The sequence below is a fragment of the Magnolia sinica genome, chromosome 3 (assembly GCF_029962835.1).
Source record: "Magnolia sinica isolate HGM2019 chromosome 3, MsV1, whole genome shotgun sequence".
Taxonomy (NCBI): Eukaryota; Viridiplantae; Streptophyta; class Magnoliopsida; order Magnoliales; family Magnoliaceae; genus Magnolia; species Magnolia sinica.
In genome coordinates this window covers 93,079,982-93,095,218 of record NC_080575.1, presented here as the reverse complement: position 1 = coordinate 93,095,218, position 15,237 = coordinate 93,079,982, and the positions used below count along the sequence as shown (strand labels likewise).

The window sequence follows — 15,237 nt, the reverse complement described above, 5'->3', positions numbered from 1 at the left end:
TTTTAGGGTCATCAGTCCTAGGTAATCTCAGACGATCATATGGTTTTAGGTCATTGCAAAGGGCTCGTCACCAATCAATGCACGCCTATCATACATTCGTTACTACAATAAGGCTCGTCACCTCAATGCAGTATCCAGGTATGCTCGAGGTCACTACAAAGGGCTCGTCACCAATCAATGTAGGTCGACAGCACGAATATAGTGTCCCATACCACCATAATCGGCTCACGAGTTTGGTTGCTCATTGGTCACTATGGGGAGGCTCGTCACCCCACCGACAGCTCGACTACGGTGTCCCATACCACCATGTCCGGCTCATGAGTCTTAGCGGATTAAGGTACAATGGTTAACAGGATTTCATTGGTAAGTTAGGTACCCTAGATTCAAACAATAGCGTCCATACATGGTGAACATATATCGGACAATCGGGTTATTCGACGAACTTGACTAGCACGAGCGCACGTTGGGTTGAATGACATAGAGTGTGCAAACACTCCGCGTGGCCAAACCACTGCCGACAACTCTAATACGACTCAGGTTCATCAAATCACGTCCTTCATGGTGAAAGCAAACTCAGCCACGAACTCAAGGGTGATTACCGATTTCCTAGACTAATCATAGTCCCAAACATATTCTACTACAACGGATATTCGTATCAACAATTTAGAATAGTAATGGAACAATAATTTAAATCATGTAATAAGTGAGTATTTGAAGCATATCAACTTAACATGGATGTACCCATAAGTAATGCTTGAAGTTAACAACAAAGAATGTGACTTGCATGTAGAAAATCATATATACCAAGAAGAGAGTTGAGAATCACTTCTCAACGCCCGCAAATAGGACAATATATAGCATTATAAACCATTCAGGCATTTCTACAAACACTTAGACTACAATGTTCAACATACATGGCGCATGTTGAAATACATGCATTTGAACAATTCCTTTTGCCAAGGAGTTGTCACACATACAATTAGCATAAGTACACGACAGTTAATCATGACAAGTACAAGTTCATATTTTATACGTATATGGTACATCCTACATATACATAGAATACACAAATCTCAATATAACACATACATATCAGGAACGCAAGATAAACATAGCATTTGACATGTGAAATTTCATCCATAACAAGAATAAACCATTAGCTAACATTGAAAGCCTTGAAAACCATAACCTATACGATTAAAGTCCGCACCTTAAACCAGAAATAAAACACTGAACTAATTCAGACGATATGTGTTCGTCAACGGCGACAAAATAACCTAAAGCAAGAATAGAAATGAGCTACAACAACACATAGACTCTTCGAAGCTCTAAAACAGATTAGGGTTAGGTTAACTTACCCAAGAAGGAACTTAGAATCGCTGGAATAACGATTCAAAAGTGATAGTTAAAGGATGTAGAATAACAGAAAAGAATCTGAAGATGATTCACCAACTTCTCTCTCACTTTCTCTCTCTTTTCCTCTCTCTTTCTTAGCTAGGGTTAGGAAATTCGTATGGAAAAGAGAGTGAGGGTTTGAAGGTCTATATATAGGCCTAACATTGATGAAAATAGCCTTAGGGCCAAGGTATACTTAGGTTATAACCAAATCAGGCCTCTCTCGATCCAACGGAACACTTCTGGTGGTCCTTTTTCCGCGTGCGGTCGGACTTTAGCTTACTGACCATGGATCTAGGATAGGCTGAGTTTTCGTACCAATCAGCTTTACAGATCAGCCGTGGCGGACCACACTCGATTCAAAGGTCACCGGAACTCGATCAAGTCCACAAGCATAATGACATGCCTGGGTCATCTTCCCTGATCCGAGGGTGAATTGGGTCAGAATCCAACGGTCAGATTGCTTAAAATCGTTGCGCAAGTGACACGACTCAAATTTCATGAAAAACACATTTAATTTCTCACCGTTCTCACACTCTTCACTCCGGACTCAATCAAATCGACCCAGAACATCATCTGAACTTGATTTTTAAGGTGATGGTCAAGTCCAACATGGTGACCATAACAGCCTAAGATCATCGCTATCGGACTTTCAACGCGCGGTCGAGGTCCGATCCAAAGCTTTTAAAAATTTCCAAGAGCAACTGGATTTAGCGATGAATCCCAGATTGCAGAATAACATAGCGCTAACTATTCTACAAGTTTTGAGTCATGCAGATCAAATTTAAACTGATTGATGCAACTTTCACAAGCAATCGAGTTTAGCGCTAATTACCCCACAAAAAGCTTCTAAGGAAAATAGAGGTAGTACTCGGGTCTTGGCACAAAATTTTTCGGGTCATTACAAATGCTCACACATAACTAGTTGGACCATTTAAATTGGTCTAACTAGTTGTGCATTAAATGTCACAGATTACTCTTTTCATCCACATGAAATGCACCATATGTGAGGATATGTGACATTGAGTCTTACATAAGTTTGATGAGAATTATGTGTTATAGATCCAACCCGTTCATTAAATAGGGCCCACCAATGAAATTTTATGTACTGAAAATTAGTAAATTGTTATTACCACTAGAGTCACATATGTAACTTGAATCTGACTGTTGGAATAGATTTATAATAGTTCACTTTTCTTGCATATGATATCATACTATTGATCACAAAAAAATAATATTTTTTCCTTCACATGCTTACAATGTAACCTACCTAATTAAAAAATTGAATTGCCAAGAAATGTGGCGCATCATTCGAATATATCACATGTGCATAACTTCTTTATTAATCCCATTTTCTTTATAAATATTCCTCCTTTTTCTCTTCATTTAATGAGTAGTTAATGCTAGCAAACTTTTTTCATGTGAAAGTTATTTCAACTAACAAAATGGATTTTCTTGCTTAGGTGGGCACCATTACAACGTTAATATGAAATCCACCCAACCATTAGGTGAGTCACTTCATGTTAGACCCAATGCAAAAATACTAGCCCCATCCCTGGCTCATGTGAACCATATAATTGAAAAAAGTGTAGATAGAAAGCTCTCCCTTCAAACTCTTTCCTTTGGTGTGGCCCACTCGAATCACTTATGGCCTTTTTTTGTTGTTTAAGGCCTAATATTTGGTGTGGCAGCTAATGGTTGGATTGGATTTTATATTCTCATCATGATGAGCCCTATAAAAATCAAGGGCAGACATCTTTCTCAATTGCTTCAATTGATATGGTAAATCATAGATTAGCATGATTTATTTATTTTATTTATATATTTATTTATTTATTTTTTTTTTTTGCTTCTGAGTCCAATAAGGGATTACACATCTAATGATTGGAGTGGATCCTCTGAACACATCACGGTGGGCCCCTTCAAAAAAATGAAGGTGGGCGTACGCTCAAACTATTGTTCGTTTCGAGAAAATTGTTATGTTTCTGCAACAACAGGAAGCAGTTAAGTATTACCCCGAGTGACACCATGGTGTTTCCCTAACCACGGTGTATGTGTTTTATATCTACGCTGTCCATCAGTTTTTACGGATCATTTTAGTACGAAGTCCAAAAAATGAGGTAGATCTGAATCTCAAGTGGACCACACCACAGGAAACGGTGGACGTCCACCATTAAAATATTCCTATAGCCCACTATGATGTTTATTTTCCATCCAACCTGTTCATAATGTCACACAGACGTGGATTAAGGGAAAACACAAATATCAACTTGATCCAAAACTTTCATGACCCCTAAGAAGTTTTCAATGGCAGGCATTGAATCCCTAGTGATTTCTATGGTGTGGTTCACTTGATATTTGAATCTACCTTATTTTTGAGTTCATCCCCTAAAATAATCTTAGAAAAATAGATGGACGGTGTGGATGTTGTTGAGGGTCAAATATTACATATCAGACCCCAATTATTGCCTGATTTTACGTACATAATAATGCTTAATGTCATATTTTAATTGTGTTTTTATTGCAGGATGTAATCAGGAGCGTGAAGTGGAAATAGCACTAAAAGCATAGATTTGACACTCCGAAGTTATCAGAGCAAGGGACGTACTCCAGAGAACCAAGACTGAAGAATTTACATGCCATGGATCCAAGGAAATCAAGTCATTCACGTTAAAGAGGCCCGAAATTGGTGAAGAATACAAGATCATATAGTTCCTGCCATCTGATTGGCTCAAAACTTCATAGATGGCCTGAGGGCCATAAATTAACTGTACATATAAAATTTCAGCCCTCGGATCACTATGGAAGTGCCCCAACTGACAGATCAGCCCATAAACCGTTAATTCTAGGCCCACCTGATATCTGGAACTGCCTCAAATCTGGTCTCAATGCCTTAAATAGGGAGATTCATTGAATGAATGATTGAATTTTGCAAAAACATTACAGTGGGCCCCGTATGTACAGCGTGTGTACATAATGTACACACATGCCGCCGTGCACCAAACCGAGTATGGCGGGTCAGCAGGCGCTGACCCGCATCTTCTTCCCAAAACAGCAATTGCGGTTTTGGCGCTGTGTAACGGATGGACGGCGTCCGTTTTGCGGACGCTAGTGGGCCCCACAGAGTAATCTTACGTATGATCCAAGCCGTCCATCATGTAGAAGGCCATGAATACTTCAATCCTATGCTGAATTTTTGGACCCATGCGTACACACGTGCGCGATACAGAGGCCATAAGTGGACTGCCCTGCAACGTTCAAATTGATTTTTGAATGATTTCTTCTCTGTTCTGAGTCAATGGACATTAAAAATCATCCGTTTCTGACCGAAATTTCGAGGGTAATCTAATGAACGGGGTGGATTTCCTCAAAAATAGCTCTGTGGAGCCCACCGATCACGTCAGCGCCGGACATGCGAAAGGCTACGCACGTCCATGACATCCAATTTTTTAAGCAGTTGTGGCCCACCATCTTTGATCATATGACAGATCTGAACCGTCCATCATGTAGGCCAACCAAAATACTTCTAAGAGACGTTGATTTTATAGAAATAATGCAAGGAACGCGAGAGTTATGAAGCCCCAAACTTGCCTGCGAAAAGGCTTTCGCTGCGTATGCGATAGCTTCCCAAATCCGATTTCCACCACTCTAGCAGCTATAAAAAGAGTTCCAAAATGCGGAGAAGGAGGTGTGCTTGAACAGGGGACGTCAGATAGAGAAAGAGAGGCAGAGAGAGAAGTGTTGGAAATTTTTATATATTTTTTCTTAATTTTTTCTTCTTTTTCCTATGAATTATGTTGAGATTTAGTCTGATTATGTTAGGCTAAACCTCCTAGCTAGGGCTAAGAGGTGAAGCTTGTGGCATGATGGGATTGACTCTATGCCTTTGATTTATGCTGGACTGAATGATGTTGATTTTAGTTCAATTAAAAGGAATACTTTCAGTATTATTTAATGGCTTGTTGTGACTGAAATTACAATAGATCTGTGATGGCTTTGAGTATTTTTTTCCTCCTTTTGATGTTTATGACATCAGGAAGCCCTGTTGTTCACCATCGTCTCATGGGCATGGTTGGATGACAGTATCCTTCCAAACTTTCATGCATTGTTGATTGGTTGGTAATTAGTTTAATTCTGTTGTTTTCTTTGTCTCCTGGGTATGGTTTAATGATGGAATCCATTCTAATTCATATACCTTTCATCTCGTGAAGACTAGATCAAGTAAGTTCAGTTTGATTTCCATGATTCTTGATGCAGGCATAAGATCTCCCTGATCTCTACAAGTGGATCCTCAGAATCCCCAGTTTCCTTTCTCTGAATTCCTTAAGTTTTAGATTAGTATTTCACCATTATTCATCAATTTATATTTGATTTCGATTTCATCTTAGGCTATTTCTATTTCTACCTAGTTTCAGATAACGTACAGGTTTCAGTCCCTTGGGATTCGACCTCAGTCTCACCGAGTTTATTACTACATCACAACCCTATACTTGGGGAGTGAACAAGTTTTTGGCACTGTTGCCGAGGATTGACGGTTACGTTTTCTGAAATTAACTAGTTTTAGGATTAGTTTAATATTAAGATTTTTCTAACTTTAGGTCTAGATTTTTCTGATTTCTAGAAACGAACCTATTTTCCTGTTTTGTAGGATCCTGACATAAACTTCTAAATTGGTAATCCCTTTATAATTCCTCTACTTTTTCTATTTTTAGAATTAGGGTTTGAATTTTAGAAATTTTCTAATTCTAGTGTTTTTCTATTTTTAGGAAATAGTTTATTTTTGGAAACTTTCCTCTTTTGTTTTTAGAAACTAGGTTAGTTATTTCCCTTTTTAGAAATTCTTTCTAATTTTATAAACTACTCATCTTTCATTTATTTTATTTTTAGAAACTTTCTAATTTTGAAACTTTCCTTTTTAAAAACTAATCTCTTTTGTTTTCTTTTACAGGATCTTAACATAGGAACTTCTCATTTGGTACCATCTTTCTTCTCCTCTTACTTTCTATACTTTTCTAATTTTAGATTTAGATTCTTCTTTTAAGTAACTGTCTATTTTCTAGTTTTAGAAATTTTTCCTTTTTTAGAAACTAACTTTCTATTTTTATTTTTAGTAACTTTCTAATTCTAACTTTTTTAGAATCTAACTTTGTTTCCTAATTTATTTTTAGAATTTTTGTTTAGAAACTAACTTCTTATTTTGTAGGCTTTTAAGATAGAAATTTCTAATCGGTAAGCTCTTTCTCTCCTTTCTATTTTTCAGATCTCTTTTAGTAACTTACTTTCTAAGTTTAGGACTTTCCTAATTTATTTTAGAAATTTCCACTTTCCTTTAGGAATTTCTTCTTTTAGAAACTAGTTACTTCTATCTTTCTTTTTAAGGATTTTCTAATTCTAGACCTTCTCTTTAGAAACTGACTTATTTTGTTTTCTTTTACAGGTTTTTAACTTAGGGACTCCAATTTGATAACTTATTTCCAACCCTCTCTTTCTTTCTGGATTTTCTTTTCCTTTCTTAGGATTAGGTTTCGAATTTGATTGAGCGCTGAGAGTGTTTCATGCCCAAGTGGGCCCGTGACAACACTCGACGTCTCTTGACTGAAGGAGGATTGGTTGAGGGGTTAACTATCCATCGCAGGACTAAACACCACTCGAAATCCCCTGAGTTAATTGAAGTGATGGCTGAAAACCAACCTCTTCTACCCCAACCTAGGGTGGAGGACATTCAGGATGAAAATGAGGTGCATCAAGCACCCCCGCCTCGTACTTTACGAGATTATTTATAACCAGTGGGGGTGAGTATGCCCTCATGCATGATTTTTCCTAAAAATACAGGACATGAACATCAAGCCAGGGGTTATCCAACTCCTTCCTAAGTTCCATAGGCTTGAATCTGAAGAACCATATCTACATTTGAAAGAGTTTGATGAGATCATAGCCACTTTATATTTTCAAAATGTGTCTGAGGACACAGTCAGGCTGAGACTCTTTCCTTTTTCCTTAAAAGAGAAGGCTAAGACGTGGTTACATTCACTGCGTCCTAGATCCATTGACACATGGAATGATATGCAAAGGGAATTTATAAAGAAATTTTTTCCACATCATAAAACGATTACCCTTAGAAAAGTAATCATGAACTTCACCCAAAAGGAGGATGAAACATTTTACCAATGTTGGGAAAGGTTCAAGGATTTGGTCAGTTCATGCCCACAACACGGCTTTAAAACGTAGCGCATTACAAATTTTTTCTACGATGGACTGACATCTTCCATGTGCCAAATGGTCGAGACAATGTGTAATAGAGAATTCATTAATAAAAATGTTGACGAGGTATGGGATTATCTCGATAGTCTTACTGAAAAAACATAATCATGGGACTATTACCCAAAGTCGAACACCACGTCTAGGCCAGCTCAATTAAAGGAGAAAGGTGGATTGTATCTCTTGAAAGAAGAGGATGATCTCAAGTATAAAATGACTACGCTCATAAGGAAAGTTGAGGCCATGGAAGGAAAGAAGGATAAGGTTAATGAAAGTGTTTGCGACATCTGTGATTGTAACATTCATACAACTGAAAATTGTCCTACGATACCTGCCTTTCGAGAAGTGTTGAATGAACAATCCAATGCCGTAAATAATTATCAAAGACCTTTCAATGGACCAACCTTTAATACATACAATCCTGGTTGGAAAAATCATTCAAACTTTAGTTGGAGAAATGGACAAACTGCTACCCCTCAAAGTTTCTTCAATCAAAATTCAAATCAAGGGAAACCTCAAGAAGAACCGATTCAAAATTCCATGCAAGAGCTGACCCATGTAATGCGAGACTTTATACAAAAGATGGATTCACGTATGACGGTTATAGAAAAGGGGATGCTTCCTGCACAACCGCTCCCCAATCCTAAACCGCAATACGAGATAAGTGATCCCAGCTCTTCAAATCAAATGGGGCACGCAAATCCATCACCACTCTTAGGAGTGGGAAGATCATTGATAAAACCCTTCCGGATAGGCCCGAAAAGCCTCAAGAATCGGAAGAGGACAACAATGATGGATCTAGTGATGCCCCACAAAAATTAGAACCGGAACTTATAGAAAAGCCGATTGCTCCATTTCCCCAACGGTTGGTTGCTCCAAAACCTCTCTCTAACTCTCAGGATATCCTAGAGGTGTTGAAACAAGTGAAAGACAACATTTCTCTACTTGATGTCGTAAAACAGATACCTTCATATGCTAAATTTCTGAAAGACTTATGCACAACCAAACGACGGCAGAGTATTCAAAAGAAGATCTTCTTGACCGAGAAAGTGAGTGCCATCCTAAAGCAAGACGTGCCACAGAAATTCAAGGATCCTGGTAGCCCAACCATATCATGTGTAATCGGGGACCATCGAATTGATCATACACTTCTTGACTTAGGGGCGAGCGTCAATTTGATTCCCTACTCGGTATACAAACAGTTAGGTTTGGGTGAATTAAAACCCACCCTAACCACACTATAACTTTCTGATCGCTCTGTTCGTGTACTAAGAGGGATAATTGAGGATGTGTTGGTCCAAGTTGATAAATTTTACTACCCTGTAGATTTTATTATCCTGGACACTGAACCCATCAATAACATGAGCACTCAGATTCCCGTCATTCTTGGTCGCCCATTCCTTGCTACTTCAAACGCAATTATCAATTGTAGGAATGGTGTCATGACTATGTCCTTTAGGAATATGACATTAGAGTCAAACATCTTTTTCAATAACGGCAGAAACTTAGAGGATGATGACAATTTCCACGACATTAACATGATTGACTCTTTAGTGGAAGATACGACACCTCTGACCCTCTAGAGACGTGCCTGGCCCACTCTCATGATTTTGATGATGACATGATTAGGGAGACGTGTGCCTTGCTTGATACTGCACCGGTACTTGAAGTTAACCAGTGGAGGCCACAATTTGAAGAATTACCCCAAACTGATGTAGTGCCTCTACCGTCTAACCTCAAGCCACCGAAGCTTGACCTAAAACCTTTGCCCTCTAATTTGAAATACTTCTATTTAGGTCAAGATGAGACATACTCGATGGTGATCTCTGCCCATCTAGAGAAAGAACAGGAGAGTATGCTCATATCTACTCTCATTAAGCATAAGGGAGCCCTTGGATGGACGATAGCGGACCTCAAGGGAATCGACCCCTTGATTTGTACTCACCGCATTTATCTTGAGGATAATACTAAGACCGCTCGGTAATCACAACGTAGACTAAATCCAAACATGAGGGAAGTTGTTAAGGCCGAGGTTCTTAAACTATTAGGTGTGGGTATCATATACCCCATATCCGATAGTCAATGGGTGAGTCCAACTCAGTTGGTTCCTAAGAAGTCCGGGATCACCATCGTAGCCAATGCTAATAATGAACTCATGCCAACTAGAGTTACTACTGGTTGGAAAATGTGCATTAACTACAGGAAGCTAAACACCGTCACGAGAAAGGACCACTTTTCTTTACCCTTCATTGATCAAATCTTGGAAAGGCTAGCTGGTCATTCCTATACTGTTTCCTTGACGGGTATTCGGGTTACAATCAGATTGAAATTGCCCCCGAGGACCAGGAAAAGACTACATTTACATGTCCCTATGGCACCTTTGCCTACAGAAGGATGCCATTCGGATTATGTAATGCCCCTGCCACCTTTTAGCGATGTATGATGAGTATCTTTTCTGACATAGTGAGGAAATATCTATAGGTCTTCATGGACGATTTCTCTGTTTTCGGTTCATCTTTCAGCGAGTGCTTAGAGAGTCTTAAATGTGTGCTGAAAAGATGTGAAGAAAAGAACTTGGTACTTAATTGGGAGAAGTGTCATTTCATGGTTCATAAGGGAATTATCCTTGGACATATTATCTCATCCAAAGGAATCGAGGTGGATAAGGCAAAAATCGATCTTATCTCAAACCTACCTCCACCCAAGAACATTAGAGACGTGTGATCCTTCTTAGGACACGTAGGATTTTACAGGCGATTCATAAAAGACTTTAGTCTCCTCTCTCGTCCTTTATGTAATCTACTTCAAAAGAATGCACCATACGAGTGGACTGAGCCATGTCAGGAAGCTTTCACTAAGCTTAAGGGCATGTTGACTAGTGCACCCATCATACAACTACCTGACTGATGCATTCCTTTTGAACTTATGTATGATGCGTCTGATTATGCTCTTGGGGCAGTTCTAGGCCAGAGAAAAGATAAGAAACCCTACGTTATTCATTATGCGAGTAAGACTCTAAATCCTGCCCAAGTGAACTACTCGACTACGAAAAGGAACTCTTGGCCGTAGTGTTCGCTTTGGACAAATTTTGATCCTACTTGATTGGATCCAAGATCATTATTTACACTGATCACGTGGCGCTCAAGTATCTTCTGTCTAAGAATGATGCTAAGCCCCGCCTGATACGATGGATCCTCCTACTCTAAGAATTTGACCTAGAAATAAAAGATAAAAAGGGAGTAGAGAACGTAGTGGCTGACCATCTTTCTCGCTTTAATCCCTCTGATTCCCTTGAAACGATACATATCAATGACATGTTCCCCGATGAACAATTGTTCAAAGTCTCCCATTCACCTTGGTTCGCTGATATTGCTAATTATCTTGCCACAGGTTCCATACCGACACATTAGACTGCGCAAGATAAGAAGAAATTTTTCACCAAGGTAAGCTTCGATCTCGTTGGACTGGCCCTTACATTGTGGTCACTGCGTATCTTCATGGGGCCGTTGAGATAAGATATCCGGACAATGGCAAGGAGTTTAAAGTAAATGGACATCGCTTAAAGCCATTTGTCGAGAAATTTGATTCAGAGGACATGTCCATACCTCTAACTGATCCTGTTTACCAGGATTGACCTCCTAATCTGATGGAGGTATAGGTAGGTTTCCTGTTATCATAGGACTAAGGTAGTTTACTTTATGCTGTTCTAGGTTTATTCGCTTTATAAATTGTTTTAGGATAGTTTTCTTTTATTGGTTTCTCTCTTGTGTTGACTTGCTTTCATGTTGAGATCCTTGTGTAAAAACTTCTTGAATTCTTCGTCCAGGTACAATTTTTCCATCACTTCTCATTTACTTTTATTGCCTCATGTACATGCGAACATATCTTTTACATTGAGGACAATGTAGATTTTTAGTTGGGGGTGGAGATTAGGTTACCTAATTAGTGTTTTCTTGGTCTTAAGCACGAAAATTGTGAAAATTTTTAAATTTTTCTAGAATTTTGTATGAATTCGAAGTGATTTTGACGGCCATCTAGAGCACTTAGAATTTCAAGATACATGATGTTAGTAATTTATGACTATTGAATTCAGTTATTTGTTAGATTTCCCAGTTAAGTTTGAATTGTTAATCCATGATTAGAAGTTTTAAATATTGATTGAGTCATGATTTCACAAAACACATCTCGCTTGCACATTAAGGGTTCAGTTTGATGTTAAAGGATTAACTTGGTGATTACTAAGCTTAAAAGGAACCAACCTGAGAAATTGAAAGGATCGGGCGAATAGTCTACACCATAGGTTTGCTCCCTATAAGCGTAGATTTAATTCCACATGGACGATATGTGAAAAAAGTTGGGTGTATAGTCTTCACCATAGGTTTGCTCCCTATAGGTGAGGATTTGATTCCCCTTCTTGGCGTTACTTTTAATAGAAAAATCAAAAGATAAAAGAATGAAAAGATGATCTATGAGGCAAGTTTTGGTTTAAGTTTTGGTTATTATGACTTATCTTGCTGATTACCAATGATATCCTGAAATAAAAAAGTGAATTTTAAGGATGATAAGCCGAGATTGCACAATACACCCATGAGACTCGATGCTTAGAATTTTTTCTAATTAATGGATTAATATTTTGAATTTGATTATGAAGTTTACCATGAACTTGATTCCAGGAGAAAGTAATGCCCAACATTCATGAATCTCAAAGTTCTAGTATATGAATTATTTTTCCAAAAACCGCTCGAATTCATAAAAATTGTCATGTACTTCTCAACTTATTTTTCGCATACTTTGCTTGGGACTAGCAAAATGCTGGTTGGGGGTTGTGTTGAGGGTCAAATATTACATATCATACCCCAATTATTACCTGATTTTACGTACATGATAATGCTTAATGTCATATTTTAATTGTGTTTTTATTATAGGATGTAATCAGGAGCGTGGACTGGAAAATAGCACTAAAAGCATGGATTTAATACTCCGAAGTTATCAGAGCAAGGGACGCACTCCAGAGAACCAAGACTGAAGAATTTACATCCCAGGGATCCGACGAAATCAAGCCATTCACGTTAAAGAGGCCCGAAATTGGTGAAGAATGCAAGATCACATAGTTCCCGCCATCTGATTGGCTCAAAACTTCATAGATGGCCTGAGGGCCATAAATTAACCGTACATATAAAATTTCAGCCCTCGGATCACTATGGAAGTGCCCCAACTGACAGATCAACCTATAAACCGTTGATTCTGGGCCCACCTGATATCTGGAACTGCCTCAAATCTGGTTTCAACACCTTAAATAGGGAAATTCATTGAATGAATGGATTGGATTTTGCAAAAACATTACAGTGGGCCCCGTATGTATAGCGTGTGTACATAATGTACACACATGCCGCCGTGCACCAAACCGAGTATGGCGGGTCAGCAGGCGCTGACCCGCATCTTCTTCCCAAAACGGCAATTGACGTTTTGGCGCTGTGTAACGGACGGACGGCGTCCGTTTTGCGGACGCTAGTGGGCCCCACAAAGTAATCTTACGTATGATCCAAGCCGTCCATCATGTAGAGGACCATGAATACTTCAATCCTATGCTGAATTTTCGGACCCATGCGTACACACGTGCGCGATACAAAGGCCATAAGTGGACTGCCCTGCAACGTTCAAATTGATTTTTGAATGATTTCTTCTCTGTTCTGAGTCAATGGACATTAAAAATCATCCGTTTCTGACCGAAATTTTGAGGGCAATCTAATGGACGGGGTGGATTTCCTCGAAAATACCTCTGTGGAGCCCACCGATCACGTCAGCGCCAAACATGCGAAAGGCTACGCACGTCCACGACATTCGATTTTCCAGGCAGTTGTGGCCCACCATCTTTGATCATATGGCAGATCTGAACCGTCCATCGTGTAGGCCAGCCAAAATACTTCCAAGAGACGTTGATTTTACAGAAATAATGCAAGGAACGCGAGAGTTATGAAGCCCCGAACTTGGCTGTGAAAAGGCTTTCGCTGCGCGTGCGATAACTTCCCAAATCCAATTTCCACCACTCCAGCAGCAATAAAAAAGAGTTCCAAAACGTGGAGAAGGAGGTGTGCTTGAACAGGGGACATCAGATAGAGAAAGAGAGGCAGAGAGAGAAGTGTTGAGAATTTTTATATATATTTTCTTAATTTCTTCTTCTTTTTCCTATGAATTATGTTGAGATTTAGTCTGATTATGTTAGGCTAAACCTCTTAGCTAGGGCTAAGAGGTGAAGCTTGTGGCGTGATGGGACTGACTCTATGCCTTTGATTTATGCTAGACTGACTGATGTTGATTTTAGTTCAATTAAAACGAATACTTTCAGTTTTATTTAATGGTTTGTTGTGACTGAAATTACAATAGATCTGCGATGGCTTTGAGTATTTTTTCCTCCTTTTGATGTTTATGACGTCAGGAAGCCCTGTTGTTCACCATCGTCTTATGGGCATGGTTGGATGACGGTATCCTTCCTAACTTTCATGCATTGTTGATTGGTTGGTAATTAGTTTAATTTTGTTGTTTGCTTTGTCTCCTGGGTATGGTTTGATGATGGAATCCATTCTAATTCATATACCTTTCATCTCGTGAAGACTAGATCAAGTAAGTTCAGTTTGATTTTCATGATTCTTGATGCAGGCATAAGATCTCCCTGATCTCTACAAGTGGATCCTCTGAATCCCTAGTTTCCTTCCTCTTAATTTCTTAAGTTTTAGATTAGTATTTCACCATTATTCATCAATTTATATCTGATTTCGATTTCATCTTAGGCTATTTCTATTTCTACCTAGTTTCAAATAATGTACAGGTTTCAGTCCCTTGGGATTCGACGTCGGTCTCACCGAGTTTATTACTACATCACAACCCTATACTTGGGGAGTGAACAGATGTAACACATATATATCATGTTAGGGCTTATATAGATGGATGGTGAGGCTTTCTTAGGCAATGCACCTCGATTTCCAATCTCATGGGGATAGAGAGTATTAAATGAGGAGAGATAACATTAGGTAAAGAAGAAGAGAAAGAATAAAAGACTTGTTTTCATAGATAATTAGAGAAACTGTGCACTTGCGATGCATTCTTGTGATGCACCGTATAAGTAAAAAATCCATTCCATTAATCAAGTGAGGTCCCTTGTAAGCGTGTAAAGAACATGAAATTTTTTATTTTTATTTTTTATGATTAATAGTAGGATATTTTTTTATTATAAGAAAACTAGGCTATTAGAAATCCATTTCAACTGTCCCGATTTAACTCAAATGTGTAGTTTCAGTGATGAGAATCATTTACTAAGTTTTTGCCAATAAAATTTAATAAGTGGGCCCTATTTGATGAACGGGCTAAATCGATGATGCTTATCCTACTGTACTTATATCAAATTTGATGTTGGAGGCATTATACGTGATTAAAGAGAAATAATTTTGCTATTTAATACACATCTAGTTGGACCAATTTGAATGGTCCAACTAGTTGTGTGTGAGCATTACTCATATATATATATATATATATATATATATATATATATATATATATATAGAGAGAGAGAGAGAGAGAGAGAGAGAG

At 38.6% G+C, this 15,237-nt stretch overlaps 1 non-coding gene across 1 annotated transcript; it reads right to left on the bottom strand.

Annotated features, from left to right (window-relative positions):
* Nucleotides 1-7,506: 7,506 nt before the first annotated feature.
* LOC131241661 (small nucleolar RNA R71) lies at nt 7,507-7,613 on the bottom strand. Its single transcript, XR_009169220.1, has one exon. It is a non-coding gene; the product is annotated as a small nucleolar RNA R71 (small nucleolar RNA).
* Nucleotides 7,614-15,237: the final 7,624 nt, after the last annotated feature.